Genomic DNA, 7507 nt, shown 5'->3' on the forward strand with positions numbered 1-7507 from the left:
ATTAAACTTTTTAGGGATTTAATTCTCTAGGAGGCTCCTGTCCCAGGCAGCACAAGTAATACTGGAAACTTATTGGCATATTAAGGTCCTACAGAAGACCAGACTGAAACCGTTCATTTCCAATATTGGGCCAAGGAGCTCTGCTGCTTGGGTTCTTACTGACATCCTATCTTGATGTTATGGATGTCTTGTATTAGGTGTCATCTTTCTGTAACGTATATGTGTATATACATTTATTTGATAATTTCTACTTTAGTATCAGACCCGCATAGTTGTTGCTGTGTCGTTAAAGAAAGTTTGTGTGATTGATATTATCATTCACGCCTAAATAATTAGTAGAAAGATGCAAATCCTGTGCTATATGACATGTGAAAACAAAAGCATCTGAAAAGTTTAGCAGTCATTTCCTGCGAAGGGCATCTTTAGGCTCGTATGCAAGCTATTGTCCTTATTCACAAGTGTATGCTTTATCATTCGCGGTATTTGACAGCATGTATGTCGGGCCGCCGGTAGAGAGACACGCAGCGACTTGTGTCAGTTGAAAATGGAACATCTTTTTCAAAGTATGATGCCGCTAAACAGGATTATTAGGAGAAATAAAGGGAGTAGGATCGAAGATTAATGTATTCATTCCGGAAGCTGACTCTCCAATAGAAGCAATTGCTCTCCACTAATTGTATCCAACAGGGAATAAAATGAACGGCAGCGATAGATATGTGCCGCAAGCTCAAGCGTATTTCTTGCCATATAGTCACTTGTCATGCCATTTTCTTTCTCGTTAAAAGAATAAACAGGTAGGGCATGTAGTTGTCATGATCCTTTCATATTCTCAGAGCAATGCAAAGGTGTGCTTGGGAGCCTCAGGCTGCGTCGAAAGTTTTGTTGGAAAGTTCTGAAAGGAATTATGCAGCAAAATAATGCCTTAGAACTGAATGACTATCATGCACACTATGTCCTTTCATCGGATAACAAAACTCCGTCTTCTTTTTAGATTATTCATTTGTGGGAGGAAAGGGGGAGAGGGCGCCGCAAGATCACGACATGCGGCAGCCAAAATCGAAAGTGCAGTGATGACCAGACATGGAGATCTTAAGGGCTTAACCTCTCGGCGTTCAATCTATAGTGACACGGACCATGTCGCTTTGAAGACATTCAATTCTTCAACTAATACGGGGACCTGCAGCTAAAGAAAGAAAAGGCAGATAGGCACAATGCCCATACTTTCGTCCTCTGGCCGCGACATAGTGATGTTGCCGGATGTTTCTCTCAATGAGACTCAGTCTCTGCAACTTCTAAGTGGAAAGCCGCGTCCATACAATTACGATAACAAGCACTTGAGATGTTCTGAAGGATTAGGCAACAAAATATCTTTTAGAAAATTGCCACTTTCCAATCCCTTTGATGCGTTGAGGTTCTTCAAGCCTACAACAATCTGGAAATATTTAATACGTAAAACGTGGATGGCCTCGTTTTCAAACTAAGCGCTCCCGATGATCGAGACGCATGCGACATGAGTAACGCATGCATGATTAATGAGTGAAAGGAGTTCCTAAATTCTTGTGTGGGAATTAGAGCCAGAGATATTGAATGCTCTGTTGCTCTGCGTTGAGTGGAAGCGCCTAGCGCGTTTATATGAGCTGATATGTACATATCCGGTATATAACGGTTTCAGCCCGGGACATTGTGGCCACGACGCTGCCACAATGTCCCGGGCCACGACGCTGCCACAATGTCTCGTCGCTCATCATCTGTATTTCTACAGGTTTTGCTGCTGCCACTCCTGGGACAGCTGTTGTCGCTGCCCGCAGTACAGCTAGCTGATACCCGGGACGAAGAACTGTGCGTGAGCAAATTCCGTGGTCTGGATGAACCGCCAATCTGCTGCGACTTATCTTCGAGTCTGCTGCTTCGACCGCCGCCGTTTCTGGACACGTTCACTTTGCTCGTCGGGCAACGTGGGACGATGCTACCTACTCCGCCCCTTGAAAAGCGCGCACATTTGGACGACGCTCTGGGCCACGACGCTGCCACAATGTCTCGTCTCTCATCATCTGTATTTCTACAGGTTTTGCTGCTGCCACTCCTGGGACAGCTGTTGTCGCTGCCCGCAGTACAGCTAGCTGATACCCGGGACGAAGAACCGTGCGTGAGCAAATTCCGTGGCCTGGATGAACCGCCAATCTGCTGCGACTTATCTTCGAGTCTACTGCTTCGACCGCCGCCGTTTCTGGACACGTTCACTTTGCTCGTCGGGCAACGTGGGACGATGCTACCTACTCCGCCCCTTGAAAAGCGCGCACATTTGGACGATGCTCTGGGCCACGACGCTGCCACAATGTCTCGTCGCTCATCGTCTGTATTTCTACAGGTTAGTTATCTTCAAACTCGGTGTTACCGAAGCAATGATGTTTGCCTTTTGGCAGTGTCGTGGCCGCCCAGCCCTTTCAAGCGTGCTTGCTCTGCTATTGTTTATGTTTTGCGCTTGTTGCTTGTCAGTGGGGACGTAGAAGTAAACCCAGGGCCCATGACAAAGGCGCAGGAAGAGAAATTAGACACCGTGGCAGAAACCGTATTGCGACTTGAAGCAAGCAACGCCACTCTTATTGAAGCAGTAACAGAAGTGCTAAATATTCATGCGACACTGAAAACAGACCTTGAAAATCTAACCAAACGTGTTCAAGAACTTGAAACAAAACTTGAATTGGCTTCATCTGTTAGTACTTCGGCAAATCATGAAAGTGGGTTATCTAACATCGTTAATAAAATTGATGACCTAGAAAACCGGTCGCGCCGTTCAAATGTTCTGTTTTATGGTATCGCCGATAGTGACTCGTCTGAAAGTTGGGAGACGTCAGAGCAACTTGTCAACGACTTCTGCAGCGATAAGCTTGGAGTCACTGTTACTTCCGTTGCTAGGGCGCATCGTGTGGGCCGTTTCTCGACCGAGAAGGCACGGCCAATTATAGCGAAGTTTATCAACGATAAAGAAATCGAAGCCATTCTAAGTAACGGCCGCAAGCTAAAGGAAACAAATTTTAGCATCGGACGTGATTATTCGCTTGCTGTCCGTAACAAACGCCGCCAGCTGCTGCAGTTCTCAAAAACGATTAAAAAAGATGGTGACCGCGTGCGCTTGGCTTTCGATAAATTGCATATCAATAAGGATACGTATCTGTGGGATGTCGCCAGTGGCCGAGCGGTGCCAGTTAGTGTTTCCACGACAGATTGACCGGTTCCAACAGCCACCTCATCTTTTCCAGCGTCTTCATGGTCGTCGAACACTAGTCTTAATTCAGTGAATAGCAGTAGTTTCCTTTTCACTAATATCCAAAGTGTACTTTCAAAATCTGTTGCCCTTTCTTCCCTCCTAGATTCAACAGGCGCTTCACTTCTGATATTAACTGAAACTTGGTTGGACGATACTATTCCGGATGCTAACATTCTTCTCAGTGAATCCGAATTTTGCTTTTTTCGTTGTGATAGGAAAAATAGAAAAGGGGGTGGCGTCCTTATTGCTACAAAGAAACAAATATCTGCTGTCCCGATCACTGTCACTACTTTTCTTGAATGTGTTTGGATACGATGCAAAATTGGTATTGCTGATGTTGTTATTGCTGCCTTCTACCGACCGCCAGATATGACTGCCACATTTTCAGGTGAATTTCATAGAATATTGAGTGACTTATACGTGCGTTTTCCTAACTCCATTTTCCTTGTATTTGGTGATTTTAACTTCCCAAACATTGATTGGCCTAATCTTACGGTTAACCCCAGTGACCAGGAAGCCCGCATGTTCCTTCATACCTGCTTAGATTTTTCGCTTGTTCAACTTATCACTGATCCTAACCGCCACTCCGCAACAACGGCAAATATTCTTGATCTCGTCCTAACAAATAACCCTGAGGTTTGTTCCGATATCTTGCATTTACAAGGCCTATCCGATCATGACTTCATCACCGGGTACATCACTCGTCCATTCGGTAGAAAGAAAGCATCCACTAAGCGAATTCATTGCTACAACCGCGCTAATTTCGATGGGATTAACTCTGCACTGCAATCATTTTCGGAGCACTTCCTAGCTCACTCTTCATCTCGCTCAGTCGAAACAAATTGGAAATCACTTAAAGACACATTGACTAATCTTGTCGACAAGTTTGTGCCAGTCATCACCATCAGATATCATAAAAATGTACCATGGTTCACAAATCGCCTTCGTCGTCTTAATAATAAGAAAAAACGCTTGTACCGCCAAGCAGTCAAAACAGGTCTTCCATCATCATGGACAAAGTACAGACATTGCGATCACGAATATCAGTCACTGCTTAAAACAACTCGTCATCATTTCTTCAGTCACGACCTGTCCACCATGTTAACCAATAACTCTCATAGATTCTGGCGCGTCATCAATCCGAGTTCCCACCCCGAAATCGTACTAACTAATCCTGATGGTGATCCAGTAACAGAAACTGAGTGTGCACAGCTTCTTAACGACGCATTCGTCTCAGTGTTCACCCATGAAGACACCACTTCCTCGCCCATGTTAGTCATTTTCCGTCACTTCCATGCCAGAAATTATCATTAATGAATCAGGCATTCTTGCCCTTTTGAATAACCTCAAAGTTACTACTAGCTCTGATCACCTTGGATTTAATAACAAAATACTAAAGAATGCCTCTCTAAACCTCTATCAAGTATTGACATCACTTTTTTCACAATCATTATCATCTGGTACAATTCCTGACGACTGGCGTACAGCGAAAGTAATAACAATTTTCAAATCCGGAGACCGCACCATTCCACTTAACTATCGCCCTATCTCATTAACCAGCAACATCTGTAAACTCCTGGAACACATAATTCATACTCAAGTGATTAATTATCTAGAGGAGCACGATATCATTTTCAAATACCAGCACGGTTTTCGCAGGGGTTATTCATGCGACACACAACTCGCTGGATTTACTAACGACATATTTTCCGCAGTAGACGCTGGGTTACAGGTTGACGCAGTATTTTTAGACTATTCTAAAGCTTTTGATCGCGTTCCCCATCACAGGCTCCTAACCAAATTGACAAACTTAAATCTCCATCCCAACGTTATTTCATGGATAAAACAATTCCTCGATAACAGAAAACAATTCACCTCTGTCAACGGCTTTAACTCGTCTTCTGTCCCCGTAACATCTGGAGTCCCCCAGGGAAGTGTACTTGGCCCTCTGCTTTTTTAATTTTTATTAACGATCTACCCAAGTGTGTATCGTCTCAAATTAGGTTATTCGCGGATGATTGTGTAATATATCGTAATATTACTAATGAAACCGACCGCCATTCACTTCAAACTGATCTTGACGCTGTAACGGCTTGGTGTTCTTCCTGGCTAATGTCTCTAAATGCATCTAAAACAAAGTTAATGTCGTTTACTAACCGTTCCACTCGAATTGCTACAACCTACTTCCTCAATAACGATACAGTTGAACTTACAACAACTTACAAGTACCTAGGAGTTCACTTTCAGTCTGACCTAACTTGGCATTACCATATTAACACAATCTTAGCATCAGAAAATCGCGCACTCGGCCTTCTTAGGCATAATCTCAAACACGCGCCTTCACATTTAAAAAAACTTGCTTACATCACGCTAATCCGCCCGAAAGTTGAGTATGCTTCTGCCATATGGGACCCTCACCAAGCTTTCATCATAAACAACCTTGAATCCCTGCAAAACCGTGCTGTTCGCTTCATCTTTTCAGATTATTCACGCTTCACCAGTGTCACAGCATTAAAACAACGTGCCGAGTTGGAACCGCTATCATGTCGACGCCATTTCGCTCGCCTAACCTTGCTTCACAAACTGTATCACCATCCCACCCTCCACGACGACTTCTTTTTGCCACACCCTGCAGTCTTTCCTCGCCGTGACCACGTTAACAAAATAAAACGCATCACATGCCGTTCATTGCTCTACGCGAAATCATTCATTCCTCGCACTATAATAGATTGGAATAACTTGCCATCACCCATAGCTATTGAGGTTAACCCACAATCGTTTCAGCATTCGTTAAAACAAACCATGGACTAATAGATTTGGTTTTTTTGTTGTATTATGTGCATTTACTGAGTATTTTATTCTGCGTTGTTTGTTATTATTTGTGTACATTACTAGTTTTAGTTCATTATTACGTGTATTTTGTTCAAATTCCTGTGTCATATTTTTATGATTGTATCGCCCCCCCCCCCCTATGTAATACCCTCGCACGAGGGCTCTTAGGGGTATTGTAAATAAATAAATAAATAAACGTTATTCTCGCTGGAGTAGGAATATCTCTTCTGCCATTGGGAGGCCTTCAAGTGGCACTTTGAAAAAAACTCTCCTGAGTTAGCTAAATCCGTTACAGACTGGAGCTTAAGGCTAACATCGCTCTGAGGACAGAAAAAAGCTATTATTTAAGCCAAGTGATTTTAACCCATTGCAGAAAGTTTATCCCATTGCATTTTATTTCACGAGCGGCCAGCTTTGTATACTACAGCTTGACTTGTGAATTTAGAAAAACCGCTTAGGTATTCCTGAAAGTTTGTGTAGTCGGTATTAATGATGCCGTAGCAGTTATTAGGGCGCGAGTAATACGGAAGAAAGATATATTGTGAAATGACCAAGAAAGGCCTATTGAACGAATAACGAATTGTCAAGCGTGAATATCGACAGGGTCATAAGCGCGCATCAATTCATTCGCTCGTTCTGCACCTCACAAAGGCAAACTCCTCCCTTTCATTAACTTTGAAGTAACATTTGCAACAGCGGTACATGATGCTACGATAACTGATGTTTGGTCAATGCGGCTTTTCAGGCACGGTTAAGCAGTTAGTCCTTGTCGGCAATCACGTTTCTTGCCCATGATTATCAGTCATTTAGTCCATTGCTTCTTTTGTGTGATTTCAAGTCGTCACGCTTTCTGCATTTATTCACATCTTTTGGCGCTATGGACAAGACGTGCTCGTGACGTTTAAGGCTGTATTGCACGCGAACACTGTTTTCACGAGTTATCATCACTACCACGAACAATGTGGGATACTCTGCCGTCATCACAGTGTCTAGTACAGCTTTGATTTGGAGTGAGTTCGTCCAATATTTTTCGGCACACTTCGACACCTAACAATGAAAATAAAAAGCAATCAAATAACGACGACAACTGAAGCTGCTTAAAACATGCGCTAAGTAAAATTATCAGGGGATGAGAAAAGACTCTTTCTCGGGAATATTCACTTGAAGAAAATTACAGCAGAGGTTATTTTGCATGACAGCTATATAAATCAAACAAGAAACTTCGTCAATGCCGTAACTTCCAATATTCTACAAATATAGAAGCCCATGCACAGGGTGAAAAAGCACTGCTGTGTCCACCAAGATTTAAACGTCAATCTTGTGGCCTTACCACAGGAGAAATAAATTGCGCTAGGAACTCATTCATCAGACGGCAAATCAGAGCAGCGAAGAAAAAAGTGAAAACGT

Source organism: Amblyomma mixtum, chromosome 1 (genome assembly GCF_055824585.1).
Source record: "Amblyomma mixtum isolate Tamu chromosome 1, ASM5582458v1, whole genome shotgun sequence".
In the NCBI taxonomy this organism is placed as follows: Eukaryota; Metazoa; Arthropoda; class Arachnida; order Ixodida; family Ixodidae; genus Amblyomma; species Amblyomma mixtum.